The sequence below is a fragment of the Gorilla gorilla genome, chromosome 13 (assembly GCF_029281585.2).
Source record: "Gorilla gorilla gorilla isolate KB3781 chromosome 13, NHGRI_mGorGor1-v2.1_pri, whole genome shotgun sequence".
NCBI lineage: Eukaryota > Metazoa > Chordata > Mammalia > Primates > Hominidae > Gorilla > Gorilla gorilla.
The window spans coordinates 100,224,373-100,241,994 of record NC_073237.2 but is presented as its reverse complement, the minus strand read 5'-3'; the positions used below and the strand labels follow the sequence as shown (position 1 = coordinate 100,241,994).

At 35.6% G+C, this 17,622-nt stretch overlaps 1 long non-coding RNA gene across 2 annotated transcripts in view; it reads left to right on the top strand.

The window, feature by feature from the left end:
- LOC129524540 (uncharacterized) overlaps positions 1-12,742 on the top strand; it is a 38,771-nt gene extending 26,029 nt beyond the window's left edge. Inside the window, exons 7-8 of one of the 2 annotated variants that reach the window (XR_008668328.2) lie at positions 196-265; positions 12,589-12,742. This is a non-coding gene — a long non-coding RNA (uncharacterized lncRNA). Of the gene's footprint in view, positions 1-195; positions 1,922-12,588 lie in introns of those variants that run through there. The other variant, XR_008668327.2, reaches the window with a different exon arrangement.
- Positions 12,743-17,622: the final 4,880 nt, after the last annotated feature.

Sequence of the window (17,622 nt, the reverse complement as noted above, 5' to 3'; positions counted from 1 at the left end):
AGATACTTTCACATTAAGAGAAAACATTAAGGGCCATGAAACTTGGAGAAAAGTTTTCAGGTTGCTACTTGAGCCATTGGAGATGTGAAAGAATGACCAGAGCTGTTGATATTTCCTGAATAATGTTCTAGTTTCTTGCGTTCTGTGTGTTCACTTATGCAGAGTGTTTCTTGGTCTTTCTTTCTTTCTTTCCAGTGGGAAAGAGCATCTCCTAAAAGAAGAGATAACTATCCAGAGAAGCTGTGAAGAGGAGTTCAAAGGAAGGGTAAACTCTGAGTTTACAGTGTGGCTTCTTGCCATTTTGTATATTGACAGAACACTATAAGGCTTATGTCAATATCCTGTAAAGGATGAGTGTCACAGGAGGCATGAAAAATAAAGCTGAAAGAAATTTGTATAATATCTATAAAAGCACTTCTAACCCTGAGAGAAAGCATTAAAATAAAAGAGAGGGGCTGTATATTATCTCTGTTTCTGCATAAGAATGCAGAAGAATTCATGAACTCTGTGAATGCAGAAGTTAATGAACATCATGAAAAGAATAAAAGAGGAATGAAAATGCAAACAAACAAGTTTGGGATGCTATCACACGTTAATCGGAAATGCAAAAATAAATTGACAATACTATGTGTTGGCAAGAACACAATGGGAACTCTCATTCACTACTAGTGGGTGTGTAAATTAATACAAACTGTTTGAAAACAGTTTTAACTTGTCCTTTCAAACTATACTACAAGGCTACAGTAACCAAAACAGCATGGTACTGGTACCAAAACAGACATATAGACCAATGGGGCAGAGCAGAAACCTCAGACATAACACCACACATCTACAACCATCTGATCTTCAACAAACCTGATAAAAACAAGTAATGGGGAAAGGATCTCCTATTCAGTAAATGGTGCTGGGAAAACTGGCTACTTATATGCAGAAAACTGAAACTGGACCCCTTCCTTACACCTTATACAAAAATTAACTCACAATGCATTACAAACTTAAATATAAAATCCAAAAGCATAAAAACTCTAGAAGAAAACCTAGGCAATACCATTTAGGACAGGCATGGGCAAAGACTTCATGACAAAAACTTCAAAAGCAATTGCAACAAAAGCCCAAATTGACAAATGGGGTCTCATTAAACTAAAGACCTTCTGCACAGCAAAAGAAACTATCATCAGAGTGAACAGGCAACCTACAGATTGGGAGAAAATTTTTGCAATCTACCCATCTGATGAAAGTGTAATATCCAGAATTTACAAGGAACTTAAACATATTTACAAGAAAAAAACAACCCCATCGAAAAGTGGGCACAGGATATGAGCAGACACTTCTCAAAAGAAGACATTTATGCAGCCAACAAACATGAAAAAAGCTCAACATCACTGATCATCAGAGAAATGCAAATCAAAACCACAATGAGATACCATCTCACACCAGTCAGAATGGTGATTATTAAAAAGTTAGGAGACAATAGATGCTGGCAAGGCTGTGGAGAAATAGGAATACTTTTACACTGTTGGTGGGAATGTAAATTAGTTCAACCATTGTGGAAGACAGCATAGTGATTCCTCAAGGATCTAGAACCAGAAATACCATTTGTTTCAGCAATCCTATTACTGGGAATATACCCAAAGGAATATAAGTCATTCTACACATGCACACATATGTTTATTGCAGCAATATTTACAATAGCAAAGACATGGAACCAACCCAAATGCCCATCAATGATAGACTGGTTAAAGAAAATGTGGTACATATACACCATAGAGCCATAAAAAGGAAGGAGAGCATGTCCTTTGCAGGGACAGGGATGAAGCTGAAAGCCATCATCCTCAGTAAACAAGCACGGGAACAGAAAACCAAACACTGCATGTTCTCACTCATAAGTGGGAGTTGAATATTGAGAACACGTGGACACAGAGAGGGGAACAACACACAGCAGGGCCTGGTGGGGGATGGGGGGGTGAGGGGAGGGAACTTAGAGGATGGGTCAATAGGTGCAGCAAACCACCATGGCACATGTATACCTATGTAACAAACCTGCCCATTCTGCACATGTATCCTGTTTTTCTTTTTTTTTAGAATAAAGAAAAAAAAATCGGTTTTAACTTGTCTAATCAAATTGAACATATTCATACTCTTATATAGAAACACCCTCCCAGAGATTCTACTCCAGGAAACTGGAGAACCTCTGAGCTATAGTGCATGTACAAGGATGTCCACAGCATTATTCTTCATAATATCCAAATGTCCTTTATAACAGAATAGACAAGTATATTGTGACATATTTATACATTGAATACTTTAAAGCAGTGGAAAGTGAGTCAACTACAGCTATGTAAAGCAACACAGATGAGTCTCACAAACATTTGGGTTGCAAAAAGCAAAACATGGCCGTGCACAGTAGCTTACACCTGTAATCCCAACACTTTGGGAGGCCAATATGGGAGTACTGCTTGAGTCCAGGAGTTTAAGATGAACCTAGGCAACATAGTGAGAGCTCATCTGTACTTAAAAAGAAAAAAAAATTAGCCAGCCATGGTGGTGTGTGCCTGTAGTCTCAGCTACTCAGGAAGCTGAGATGGGAGGATTGCTTGAGCCTGGGAGATGGAGGCTGCAATGAACTATGATCACGTTACTATATTTCAGCCTGGGTGACAGAGCGAGATTGTTAAAAAAAAAAAAAAAAGCATGAATCCATTTGTAGTTCAAAAACAGACAAAAGATTTACACTTTTAGAGCTGCAATCAGAGTTGGTAAAACTTTAAGGAAAAATCAAGGCTATAGCTATCAACAAAATCACAATGGAAATTACCTCTAACATTTGAGTCAGGGCTTGAGGATTATAATCAGGAATGAGCACATGAAGGTGTTCTAGGAAGGTAGTAGTTTTATAATTCTTAATTTGAATGGTGATTAGACAGGTGTATGCTTAATAATTTTTATTCTACATGTGTTTACTCATCTGTATGTACTTTATATATTATAATTAAAAGAGCGAAAAGATTATGTGGTCATAGTAGGCCACATAGTAGGCCACTGACATATTTGGATGTCAGTCACATACAAGAGGGAGATGGAATAGAGGGAGTAAAGAAGATAATTGTCTTCAAACAAAGAAGAAATTATGTGTGTGTATTAGTTCGTTTTCACACTGCTATGAAGATATTGCCTGAGACTGGGTAATTTATAAAGAAAGAAAGTTTAATTGACTCAAAGTTCCACATGGCTGGGGAGGCCTCAGGAAACTTACAGTCATGGCAGAAGGCGAAGGGAAAGCAAGGCACATCTTACATGGCAGGAGGTGAGAGAGGGGCAGGTGGGGGGGACTGACAAACACTTTTAAAGCATCAGGTCTCCTGAGAACTCACTCACTATCATGAGAACAGCATGGGGGAGACCATCCCCATGATCCAGTCACCCTCCCACCAGCTCCTTCCCTCAACACATGAGGATTACAATTCAGATTAGAATTTAAGATGAGATTTGGGTGTGATACGGCAACCATATCAGTGTGTGTGTGAGAAATGATACTGCTTTGATTTGAGAGTCAAATTTGAGAACGGGACTGTTTTGGTATTTTTAAAGGGGAATGTTTATTTCATTCTTCTGATGTTTCCTTCCATGTGGAGGGACATCCATTAGTGTGCCAACCCTATTAAATATGTACTCTCCATTATTCTTCCCCTGGGCAATTAGAAGGGTAGAGAGAAAAATGACATACTTTTCTGATGAGTTTTGAAGAAAAATGAAGGCATTGATAGGTCAGACACCCTCTCTTTTTTTTCTGTAGTTAGTGAGCTAATTTCAGGGAATACACATTAATTTCTGCTCTTTTAGATAGAAGTACCTATGTGTGAGGTTTGCTCCAGTCTACTGTTAATTGTAAATGGGTGGGCAAGCCTTTCATTCAGGAGTTATAAATAAGGAGGCTTACTTGCTCATAAAGAAATCTACATTCTCAAATTTCTGCTTTGCTAGTAATAACATCAGTGATTTGATATTTATCTGCTGATTTCTAAACTTATTTTTTGGTTAATTCAAAACCGAAGTGGAGAAAAACCCTTGTTTCTACCATACACATCTCTCCCAATGATGGTCTTGGGTTAGATAGCCATGTCAATTCATTTTGATGAGGTCTATATTCAGCTCCTAACTTGTCCTGCTCTAGTATTTGAATGGCACTATGGTTCTCCCTGTGGCTTAGATGTTTAAATGTAATTTCATCTTCCTTCTTGTTCTTCAGATCAGGACTAAAGTAGGACTGTATGCTACAGCCAACCATACAGTTATGGATACATTTTGGAAGTAGGCCCTCAAGATTTCATAACAGCAATGACAAATGTGGAAAACAAAAGCAAAGCTAATTCCAGGATGTGTCCATGGGAAAAACAATGTAGAAGTAAGGAACAGTAATGCAAAAAACATGAAACAATGTCACAAATCCAGAAACTGTTATATCAACTTCTAACGAACACCATCATTATGATAGGCCTTTACTATAATACAACAGAATAAGATTAGAGCTCACATATCTTTAATTGCATGAACCAAAGGGCATATGGTAACTATTATATAAGTACAGGCCAGGATAAAGAGAGCATGTATTATACAATGAACACTCTAATGGTCCCAATAAAATAATTATTGTTTATAATAAAATGTTATTAGTAGTAACATTTGTAAGTGCTCTATGAATAGGTAGCTGTTACTGCTAGCTATTAAGGGTACTGATGGTGTCAGGAATCAAAGTGAGAAACAGAAGAGGATTATGAAAACCCAAAGAAAGAGCTAAGATCTGTTTCCATATAGCTATACCTTCCTTACTATTTCATTTTCCCTCTAGGCTGCTTAATTCTTTCATGTCTGCTTAGAAGGAACTTGTGGTCTGCAGGGCCAATAAAGATAGTTCCCTCACATGGTTGGACCTATGACATTACTCTTTAAGAAACAGACAATGGTAGTAAAAATAGATAAAATAGAGAAAAAGAGGAGTTTTTCTGTAGTTGTGAAATAAAGATGCACCTGAGGCTTTGTGATGACTCTCAGCTCTCCTTCAAGATCAAGATCACATTCTAAATTCAGAATGAAGGGAAGCACATCCAGCATGGAATTTGGGATGTCACCAGAAAAAAGATGACTGTCTTTCACAAGGCTTCACAAGGCATCATTTATCTTGGTGCATTTGTCAAGGTCCGGGGTATGATCTTCGGCCTTGCAATCTCAGAAACCTGAATTTTCTTTTCAATGCAAGTAGAATCACAGTAACTAAATTCACCAAACTGATGTATGAAACCAGAATGCTAATATATTAACTTAAATAGGAAAAAAAACCTTTTGCGTAAATTGGCATTTTTATATTGTTATTTCTAGAATGTGCTCTCAAGCAGACAAGTCAAAGTCTGTGGAATGCTTGGTAAGCATAGAAGCAGAACAAACCCACCATCGTCTCTCGCTTCCACATTTTCAGTAAACTTTAAATCTAGGCTCACATATACTCTCTCCTTCTTAATCCATTCCCAGAATGAAGCCAGAGTTATCTTTTTTTCAAAAATGCAAAACTGCACAGTTTTGTCACCATGTAAAACTCTTCAGTTATTTGCCATTGCAGGCAGAAAACCTAAACTATTTATACTGCCTGAAAATCTCCACATATTATGACTGCATTTACCCTGGGAGGATTTAATATGAGATGCCTGCGTTTTACAGCAATACTTTCAGATATAAAAACACGATTTTTAAAATTTCTGTCAGAAAGATATTTTTGTTGTGACTCTGAAACTACTCAGCTCATATTTCCCCTTTCCTTGTAGAAAACATTGTTTTCATAATTTCTTTTTAATAATACAGGTTTATTTTTGGCAGAACAACTTATAACAATCAATTGGGAACTAAAGACAAAAACCATGATTATCTCAATAAATGCAGAAAAGGCCTTCAATAAAATTCAACGCCCTTTCATGTTAAAAACTCTCAATAAAGTAAGTATTGAAGGAACATACCTCATAATAATAAGAGCCATCTATGACAAACTGACAGCCAACATTATACTGAATGGGCAAAAGATGGGAGCATTCTCCTTAAAAACCTGCACAAGACAATGATGCCCTCTCTCACCACTCCTATTCAACATAGTATTGGAAGTTCTAGCCAGAGCAATCAAGCAAGTGAAAGAAATAAGGGGCGGGGACACAGGAAGAAAGAAAGTCAAACTCTCTGTTTGCAGATGAGATAATTCTATAGCTAGAAAACCCCACAGTCTCAGCCCAAAAGCTCCTTCAGCTAATAAACAACTTCAGCAAAGTTTCAAGATAAAAGTTAATGTACAAAAGTCACTAACACTCCTATACACCACCAACAGCCAAGCCAAGAGCCAAATCAGAAAGGCAATTCCATTCACAGTTGCCTAGGAATACAAGTAACCTGAGAGGCAAAAGATCTCTCCAGTGAGAATTACAAAACACTGCTCAAAGAAATCAGAGAACACACATACAAGTTGAAAAACATCCCATGCTCATGGATATTAAGCATCAATATCATTAAAATGGCCATACTGCTGAAAGCAATTTACAGATTCATTGCTATTCCTATCAAACTACCAATGATATTCTTTACAGAACTAGAATAATCTACTTAAAAATTCATATACAACCAAAAAAGAGCCCAAGGCAATCCTAAGCAAAAAGAAATAAGCTGGAGGCATCATGTTACCCAACTTCAAACTATACTACAGGGCCACAGTAACCAAAACAGCATGATCCTGGTACAAAAACAGGCACATAGACCATTGGAACAGAATAGAGAGCCCAGAAATAAGGCTGCGCACCTGCAACCACCTGACATTTGACAAAAACAAGCAATGAGGAAAAGATTCCCTATTCAATAAATGATGCTGGGATAACTAGCTAGCCATATGCAGAAGGTTGAAGCTGGACCCCTTCCAAGCACCATATACAAAAACCAACTAAAGATAGATTAGAGACTTAACTGTAAAACTCCAAACTGTAAAAGCCCTGGAAAACAACCCAGGCAATACCATCCTGGAAATGGAAACAGGCAAAGATTTCATGACAAACACATGAAAAGCAATCACAACAAAAGCAAAATTTAATAAATGGGATCTAACTAAACTTAAGAGCTTCTGCAAAGCAAAAGAAACTGTCAACAGAATAAACAGACAACCTACAGAATGGGGAAAAATATTTGCCAACTATGCATCTAACAAATATCTAATACCCAGCAACTATAAGGAACTTAAATTTACAAGAAAAAACCAACCCCGTTAAAAAGTGGGCAAAGGGCATGAACAGACACTTTTCAAAAGAAGACATACATGTGGCCAAGAAGCATATGTAAAAAAGCTCAATATCACTGATCATTAGAGAAATGCAAATCAAAGCCACAATGAGATACCATGTCACATCAGTAAGAATGACTATTATTGAAAAGTCAAAAAACAACAGATGCTGGTCAGGCTGCAGAGAAAAGGGAACACTTATGAACTCTTAGTGGGAGTGTAAACTAATTCAACCAACTTGGAAAGCAGTATGATGATTCCTCAAAGAACTAAAAGCAGAACTATCATTTGACCCAGCAATCCTACTACTGGGTATATACCCAAAGGAATATAAATTGCTCTATTATATAAGAAACATTCACACGAATGTTTATTGCAGCACTTTTCACAATAGCAAAGACATGGAATCAACCTAAATGCCCATCAATGACAGATTGGATAAACAAAATGTGGTACATGTGTATGATGGAATACTATGTGTCTGTGAAAAAGAATGAGATCATGTCTTTTGTGGGAACATGGATGGAGCTGGAGGCTATTATCCTCAGCAAACTAACACAGGAACAGAAAACCAAATACTGCATATTCTCACTTATATGTGGGAGCTAAATGATGAGAACTTATCAACACAAAGGGAACAGCAGATACTGGGGTCTACTTAAGGGTGGAGGATGGGAGAAGGGAGAGGAGCAGAAAAGATAACTACTGTACTGGGCTTAATACCTGGATGAGGAAATAATGTGTACAACAAACCTCCATGACACAAGTTTACCTATGTAACAAACCTTCACATGTACCCCCAAACCTAAAATAAAAGTTAAAATAAAATGAATTGGTGTTAAAATGGTAATGATCACTGACTATTAAGGTCTTATTGAAACAACCTGACCTTCATTCACAGGGATTTAGAGTTAGAGGACCTATGTTTACTTGTTCATTTAATGTTTATTAAGTATCATATAAATATGAGTTAATGTCTTAGATATGGATTAAAAAGCAGCAACAAGACAGATTTCCTGCTCTTTCACAGAGCTTAATTTTTGGTTAAGGGGGAAGCAGAAAACAAGAAAAATATTAAATAGATCCGAGATGCGTGACAAAAGTTAAAAGAGAGTGAAGGAATGCAGAATGATTATATGGTAAAGAATGAGAGAGAAACCTTAGACACCATGATTGGCAAAATAAGATCCAAGAGAAAACGTATAATTAACATTTGAAAATTTCCGTCTGGCTTAGAGAAAGACTTAATAATTTATGCACAAAATATTACAAAGAGCCTGGGCTTCGTTTATTTAAATACTGATATGTTAGGTTTCATTTGGGACCTCTGATTCTGTATTACCTGATATGATTCCAAATATGTTCTTTTGTGTATACACAGTGTAAGGGGCATCAAACTGGTTCAGAAAAGTATGCACATTTTAATATATTGTTGAGGACTGCAAAGGATGCTTGAATGTGGTTTATAGGAACCATTTGCTTGCTATTAAATACTTTAGTGGGTCTGATTATTTTCTTAGAAAACAGTTTTGTCCTCTCAGCCAGCTGCTTTACTAGATAAACTATGAGGATTGCTAAAAGGCCTAGGGAGTATTTCTGAAGGTATATTTAACTGGAAGACAGCACTTTTATGGAGATACATTAAAACTAGTACCTAATCTATTAAGAAATGCCAAGCTACCTTAGGTGCTGAAATAAAATGCTCAGAAGAGATCATTTCAGTTTAATCTTTTTTGAAACTTGATCTGAGAAGGATAAGGTAAGGCAGAAGCCAATGTGGTGATTGCTTCATGGAAAAATCAACTAAGACAGCGTATATTGACCATGAAAAACATGGTTGAAGAGCTCTATTCTCCAATCTTGATTTCCAGAAAATCTATTCACAATGATGTTATTTTATCTCCTAAAGCAATTAGAAAGAGAAACAACTGAGATGAAATACTCAACATCTGGATGAAAAAAAAAAAAAGAAAGAGTCATGTCTTTGGAAATTTGGACTGCAACAAAATTTACCTCAGTGGTTGCATTTGAAAAAAATTATATAATAATAGGACCTTAAAAGAAAATCAGAGAATTAGAAATACCATATAATGGCAAGTGTTTAGATGTCTTAAGATGGCAACTGTTAAGACTGAGTCATTTCTAGTGGCTAGAGACCTAGCTGTAGGGCCAAAACACACCTATTCTTAAATTCTTTTCTCAACATTTATTACCTCTGTTTCTTTGGTAAGTTACATTCTGTATCATACTTATAAATATTTATTTATGTAGATATAGATAACCTTAGCTAATAAATGAAATTTGCTGTGTGCTATCTTCTTTTTATAAGTCTATGAAACAATACTCATATTTTGCAGGTGAGGAAACTGAAGATTATAGCTGCTTTGAATGTTATGAATGCTCAGGGTGTGTGTTAACAAATGGAAGAGCTAGTATTTGAAATTACATCTGTCTGAAACCAAAATCTGAGCTTCTAACCCCTAGGTACTACAGACTCAAAAGGTCATTATAAGATTAATTGGAATTATGCTGGGACCGATGCCAAACATATCTAAACACGCAACATAAATGTAGCAATTATAAGTTTTCGTAGAATCTTCAATTGTGCAAGGAAAATATTTATTTCATTTCCATTTAAGTAATTACAATTTAAATCCTCATCTTGTCTTGCCAGCCAGAAATTCAGTCCGATTCATGATTTAGGCTGAACCCTTCCAGCATTATATTAACATTTTATTCTAGGTCCTATGCTGTGCCAAAGAATTAGAGCAAGCCCCTCTGCTTTTTAGGACTTGGCCCATATTGGTTTTGGCTGAAAAGCCCCTTGTTTCTCCTAGTGTTATTACTTGAGGTTCAGTAGTTCTAATATGTTTGAGGCATGCACATGTTTTGTTGAGTCTAAGGAGATTCTACTGTCCTCGTTCATTCATTTTATATTTATTAAGTACCTTTTCAATATCAAGCACCATCCTAGATATTGAGGAACAAGCAGCAACAAAACAAATGTATTTTATGCTCTCTGCTTAGGGTCCAGCCTCTCTTGGTATATCGTGAAGTCTGATAACCTGTGGAATCCTGTTGCCTCTTAACAGGATGCTAAGAGTGGCACATTCCAGTCAGAGATAAATTTATCATGAAGCTAAAGAAATGGGATTCAGGGGCCCTTCCAAGACTTTGAGATGGGCTGTAAGAGTCTGTTTTTGTTTGCTTTGTTTTGTTTGCTTTTACAAAGATAAGGTATTTGAGCTATAGTCAGTTATACTTTTCTTTTTTAGCTCTAACCTCTTTGTGGTTTTATGATCCTGCCAAAGGGAAGTTGAATTTACTATTAATATTAAGTTGTTAGGTGTGCTAGCTTTATGGTGGTTATATGAAAAATACCTTTTTATTTGTTAAAGTTGTGTCCTCAGCATTCATAAGGGACATAATAATTCCTCCTCCTCTCTGAAAAAAAAAAAGCTATAATGAAACAAGTGCTAACATGATGTTTATAATTGCTGAAGCTGGGTGATGTATACTTAGAGGTTCATTATATTCTTTTCTTTTTTCTTTTATATGTTTGAACATTTCCAAAATAAAAAGTTAAAAATACCCAAACCCAGGATAAATCTAACTGTGGTATTTTTTTCATGTATTTTTTACATAAGTTGGTAAGTTATTTAATGTATAGTCTCCAGTTTCTTATCCATTTTTTCCCAGAAATATTTGTATTAGATCCTGGATTTGCTTTTTTTATTAAATTTATTGTGTTTTTAAGAATAGCACATTTAATTTTTAAATTAAATCAAAATATTTATCAAATTGTATCATTTTTCTCTATCTTTTTACTTTATGTTCTTGGGGTTTCTCAAGTCTGTTCATCATGTTACTGATTTTGTTTTCTGCAATTCAATTTTCCTACTGATTACACTCCATCACAAATTGATATTTTGTTCTTGAATTTGGGGTTCCTTGTATTTTAAACTTTTATTATTATAATGAGCTCATTTTGTTTTTTAGCCTATACTTCTCTTGATTGACTTCCAACTTGTAACTCTGTTCCTTTTTCATAAGGCTATATTTTCTTGCAGTTTTTAAAATTAACAAATCAGGCAACTTATTGTCTCTTTATTTTAGAAACTGGAAGAGGCATGTATGAAACAGTATCTTTTATTATGCTTAATATTTCTTCATAGGTGTATTATGCCTCTCCAAAAGGAAGCAATGTTCTCCAAGTAGGTGGGTTTATTCCCCTGACTGTGTGAAGATCTATAAAAATCTCCATCAATATTATTCTACAGAATCCCTATTGCGAAAATGTAGGCTAAACATTTTTTATTTTTTTTCTGCCCTTAATCAGAGGGAAGGTGGTTAATTTATGCTGTGGATCTTGTGTGTGTTTTCACCATTACTTAGTTCCATAAAATATTATTTAGCATCTATAATGGACCAAGCACTGTGCTGGCTCTGGGGATACAAAGATGAATACTTCTAAGCTTTAAGGGACTCCATGGGATAATAAACACATAAACACAGGTGTTTCTGGTAATGGAGAAATAAAGGTGTATACAGCTGTCACTAATAGCACTGACCTAAAGGCTACAAAAAATCCACTAACAGAAGTCTTTCAAGAGTAGTAGCACAATTACTAAGTGATTTGTTTTAAAATATAAAAGCCAAGTGTTCTCTTTATAAGTTAAATTTTTTGTTCATTTGTTTGTTTCTGTTTTTGGAGTTTTTTTGGTAACCCTGAGGAAAAAAAGAATAAATCCTGTTTTGCCAAAATGTTTCAAAACCCCTTAGCATGTATTAAAATGAATGGTTGTTTTAACTTAGAAAAAAAATTCTGATTCAATACTAAACTTCTTTAAGATTTACTGAGGGTGTTTAATATTAGAACAACTGTTTTGGTTCATTATGTTTTTTAAGAGGTTCTAAACTCGAATCAGTGAAAACTCACTCAAGCTTCTAACTGCAAAAGCGGGCTATTTTAAAGTAATGTGACAACTTTACAATTTTACAATGTTAAAGCTCTTCTTCATATAAATTTATGTGGATGCCTCTGAAGTTTTGCATTTCCCTAATGAGATAATACTTATAAATAGGCTAAAAACTCTATAAGATTTAAAGACTAATACACATGAGTTTTATAAGTCTAAATTTGGTTTGTACTTAGCATTTTAGAGATAATATTTAAAAGTAATAAAAAGGCTAATTTTTTAAGAGCTTTATGCTTTAGTGTTTTCTTTTGTTCTTTATTGTAATAATTCTTATGTTAGTATTTCCAACAAAGAAGTGATTTAAAAAACTAGTATTATGTGAATATTCTTAACTGACAGTTGAACAACAGTTTGAACTGCAAAGGTCCACCTGATTTTTTTCTACCTCTGCCACCTCTGAAACAGCAAGATCAGCCCTTGCTCTTCCTTCTGCTCCTACTCAACATGAAGGCACAAAGACGAAGACTTTATAATGATCCATTTTTACTTAATAAGCAGTAAGTATATTTTCTCTTATGATTTTCTTAACAACATTTTCTTTTGTCTAGCTTATTTTACTGTAAGAATATAGTACATAATACACATAACGTACAAAACATGTGTGAATTGTCTGTTCATCGGTAATGCTTCCTGTCAAACAGTAGGCTGTTAGTAATTAAGCTATAAAGGAGTCAAATGCTATACACAAATTTTTGACTGATCAGGGGTTCATACCTCTATTTCTTGTGTTGTCCAAGAGTTAACTGTATAATGAGATATTACACAATTGGCAAGGAAATGTTGAATAGTCCCATAAAAAATGATCAAAGAAAGTGAAGAGGAAGTTCATAAAACATAAACTAAAGTTGACAATATAAATGTAAAATGCTGAAAAGCTGAACCTCCACAGTAACACCCTCACCAAACCATGGATCAAAAATATTCCAAAAGAAAACCCAATAAAAAATAACAACACAACAATAAAATATAATACACATAAAAAATACAATATAACAAATATTTACTTAGCATTTACATTGTATTAGGTACTATAAGTAATCTAGAGATGATTTAAAGTATACAGGAGGATGTGTGTGGATTGTATGAAAATACTACACCATTTTGTATAAAGGATTTGAGTATCATGGATTTTTGTATTCACAGGGGTCCTAGAGCCAATATCTTATAGGAACCAAAGGATAACTGTAATTTATTTTCAAGTTATATAATGATATGAATATTAATTTCAAATATACAATTAGGAACCTCTTGGGAGTTACCACATAGTCCTGCAAATATTTTATATAGGTGCTGAGGGGCACAAAGCAGATGTCACCATGTATACTTCATTGATTCTCCAAATTCAAACTTAATGTTTCAATCTCATGCCTTGGGTAAACGTGGGTGGTCTCCTGGTCTCTTCTGGAAGGACTTAAAGCTTAAGATTGTAGTGGCAGCACTGGCCACAGAAACAGTGCAGTATCCATGAAGCTAAGTGTTGATTGTCAAACCAAATGCAGAAATAAATACAATTGCGTTTGAAACATGTAATTGTTATATAAACACAAAATATATTATCATAGTTTGAAGGTATGTAAAGGAGTCTTGTTAGTAGAAAAGACATCAAAGAATTAATGCTATTCAGAGTGTTCCTAGCTTTGATCCTAGCCACAGTATCACAACTCTTAGCCTATTGTTAGCAGATACTCTCTTGAAGGCAAATTTTGGGAACAGTAATTTTCAGGCTCTAATACAAAGAGCAAACATCAATTGAACTCTTCCTCTAAGTGCTTAAGGGCATTAAGTCTGTCGAGCCTTACAACAGATTTTTGTTTTCATCACTACACATGTGGGAACGGAGAATTAGAAAGGATAAATAACTTGCTGAGAGTTACACTCTTGTGAGTTTTAAATCCGAGAATTGAACTCCAGCAACAATTAGGCTATCATTCATTTGTGAAATGGTTGATTTCACTGAAGAAATGAAATATTAAATATTTAGAATTTGATAACCACTTCTCCCGTGTCTTATGCTCCTAGTATTGTTCACCGAGTCTATAACTACTCCAACACCCTACTTAACGTATTCTAAATCTGCTAATTCATATATGTTTTATTGTTATCATTTCTATGTTATGAAATAATTTGGCAGAATTAAACATATTCAGCAGTCCTGGAACATGAGAATTAGGATACTCTGAAGTGGATAAAATAGATAAACCAGCAGATAATGGTACATTCATTTATCCCTCTGGTTTATAGTGTTTTGAATGGCTTCATGATTTTGCAGCTTTTTCAAATATGTTTCCAAATACAACAGTTCACAAGTTCTGCACTTCCACTTTCAACTCAGAAAACTTGATAACTCACTGTTTTTGGTCCCTTGAATCCAAATGTGGCTACTATATTTTAAAGAAAATAATACTGCACTATTATCTCTATAGAGTGTTCCTCTACTCTAGGAATAGGGTGGGTCGAAGAGCACAAAGGATATTTTATAATTCTGAACTATTCCACTAATCATTAATACGAGCATGCAATTAATGCATAAATTCAAGAGGAGAGTTTCTCTCCCATCTTTGCTAGTAGAAGACATGTGGAAGAGCATAAAGGCGGGGAGTCTCTTGGTGGTGTGCAACACCAATTTTAAGAATACCTGGCAGTATTTCCGATAGAAAATCATATGATAGTATGGAATAGTGGAAACCCTGGAGAATCTGTAGTTCAAAGATGAGATTAAAATTCCATCTCTGACATGTATAGGTTATGTTATCCTGGGAAGTGGAATAGATGTCAGTTTTCTCACCTACAATAATAGGGCCAGTAAAATCTAATTCTACAGAGATATTTTGAGGTTTAAATGAATTCGTGTATTAGAATGCTTGCACATGCCTAGAACACAGTACACCATCAGTATATGAGAGCTTTCATATCCACTCTTACATTACTCATTTGGAGATAATGATACTTACCTTGTAGGTAATAATTAGAATTAGATGAGTATCTATGCAGATGTAATTTATCACTCTGTACCAATTAAGCTTCTAGATGGATCACTTTGTTCTTGGTTAGCCTGGTTTAACCCTTTGTAGAAACATTAATTCACTTATAAAATTCATTTGCAGAATTTACATATTCCCACATAGTATTCTACCTATCTGCTCTAACTGCATTTCCCATATTTTTTGTAACAGACAAGTTTTATTTATACAGTCTCTCACAAATAATAATAAAGGTCATTTCGAGGTGGAAAAAAAAAAAGTCCTCATCCTAGGAAATTTGGCCACAAAGGGGAAGTAAAAGAACTTGCTCAAGAAATCCAACAGCATCTTTCTTTGTTAAATTTCTCCTTTGTATTTTCCCCCTCACCTTCTTAGTTCTGCTTGACATCTTGTCTTGCAGGCTTCCTAATTCTAAAAATATCCGCATAGGCTCTATACTTGTAAAGCTTAATGAAGTCAACCATTTTTTAATATCAGAGTGGCGTCTGCAGGGTGAGGCAAGTGATGCCTTGGCTCTGTGTTGGATTCCAGGTCTGTCCTTACGGATTGTAAAGCAATAATTGTTCACTGCGGCTCTACACTAGTGTACTTACTTAATCACTCAGAAGGAATTATCTGTGGTCACAGTAAGACAGCTGGGAATAAAAGCTGGCACAACACCTAATGGCCAAAGAGACCCTGCTCAGGTCCTGCTCTCTCGGGGAATTCCTCATTTAGACTGCCTGCTTTAAGCTTACAGAATTCCTCTGTGGTCTACCTGTTTTGTTACTCCTCCATTCCAAAATAACTAGAGATTCTTCTAGAAAATGTACTCTCTTTGTACTTGCTTGAAGTTTAAGCTGTAGGCTTCACAGATTTAATCAATTATTTTCAAGGTTAACTTATCATTTTATTTAACTAATATGTATCTTGGGCCATGTATATCATGCATTCTTTTAAGCACTGATTATGGCTTCTAATAAGGGCTCTCTTCCTAAGCACCTTGCAGTGTACTAGGTTGTTTTGTGCTGCTAATATTTCGAGGTGTATGAATGTCTCGATATTTGAAAAGCTACTGATTCTTCTTTCCTACAGAATTGAGTCCAAACCTCACAACATCCAAAGCTGTACGGATTAGGGTCGTCATAGGAAGATGGCGTACCCAGAACAGTTGACAAAGATGTGTGTGGGAAGGGTAAAAGGAAGTTCACAAGTGATGGCAAAGCCTTAGGCTCTATCTTTGGATTGGGTGAGAACTTCAGCTGTAGGAGAGTCAGCACCCTTGAAGATGCCATTTAACCCTTGCTAGTTAAATGGCTGAGATTGAGCCTGGAAAGCAAAAAGCCAATGAAACAAAAGTGTCAGCTTCTTGTTTTTGCCTTCTAATCTTCATCTGGCCCACCCATTGGCAGAACCCAATAGGAAACAGAGGAAAAGGGGACACTCAACCTCCTGGAAGATATATCAGGGTATATTAGGGTAGAGGGTAGATCAGGAAGGGTGCAAGCAGGATGTTCAGTGCAAATGACACTCCAAATCTAGCCCCCATTGCCATTTATTAGAGTTCTAGCCCTCTATTTCTGTTTCTGTTTGCTACTATTTCAATTCCTGTAAATGCAGCTAATTATGGAACTAAAATTCCCTTTCACAGAAAGCATTCAACATTAAATTAGTAAATTTTTTTTGAGTTTATACTATGTGCCAGATCTATTTCGAGCAGCTGGAAATGCTCTCTGCCATTTAGGAACGTACGTTTTTGTGAGTGATATCTTTACAAAGACAGCATAGTGCAGTTCATAATCAGATATTACATATGAACAAAGAAGACTTCTTTCTGTTTTAGGTAAAGCAGGATATAATAAAAAAGGGTTTTTCTGCAGGCAAACTAATTACAGCTTTTTCTTTTCTCAGGTGAGGCACTGAAGGCAGGCTCCCACTAGTCTTTAATGGAAATATTACAAAGTAGAAGGTATTCAAAACTTTTGTGATCCAGAACTGTACAGTATTTCACTGTTTTGTTCCCTCTTCCCTATCCTTGTTTTTAATTATATAAATCATTTATTGGAATGGAACTGTCCAAATCCCTGGGTACCATATTCTTCTAGCTGTAATTCTGTAGTGTTGCTTTATGGTTGAGAAAGGAGTGACATGTGGCAAATGACCAAAAGTCACCCGGGCCTACAAGATTCAATTGTTCAAGAGTCCCTTGACACACCAGCTTAAAAGAAGAAAATAGGCCTATACTGAGAATAAAAGAAACTAATAGAAATGCCGTGTCCCAACTGTTTCAAAATATGTGTCTATTCAACTCTGTAGGGAGGTTCTCAGAGCCATGCCAACATTGAGCTTTTTAGTGCTTTCTTCCTTAAGCCTCCTAAATACAAAA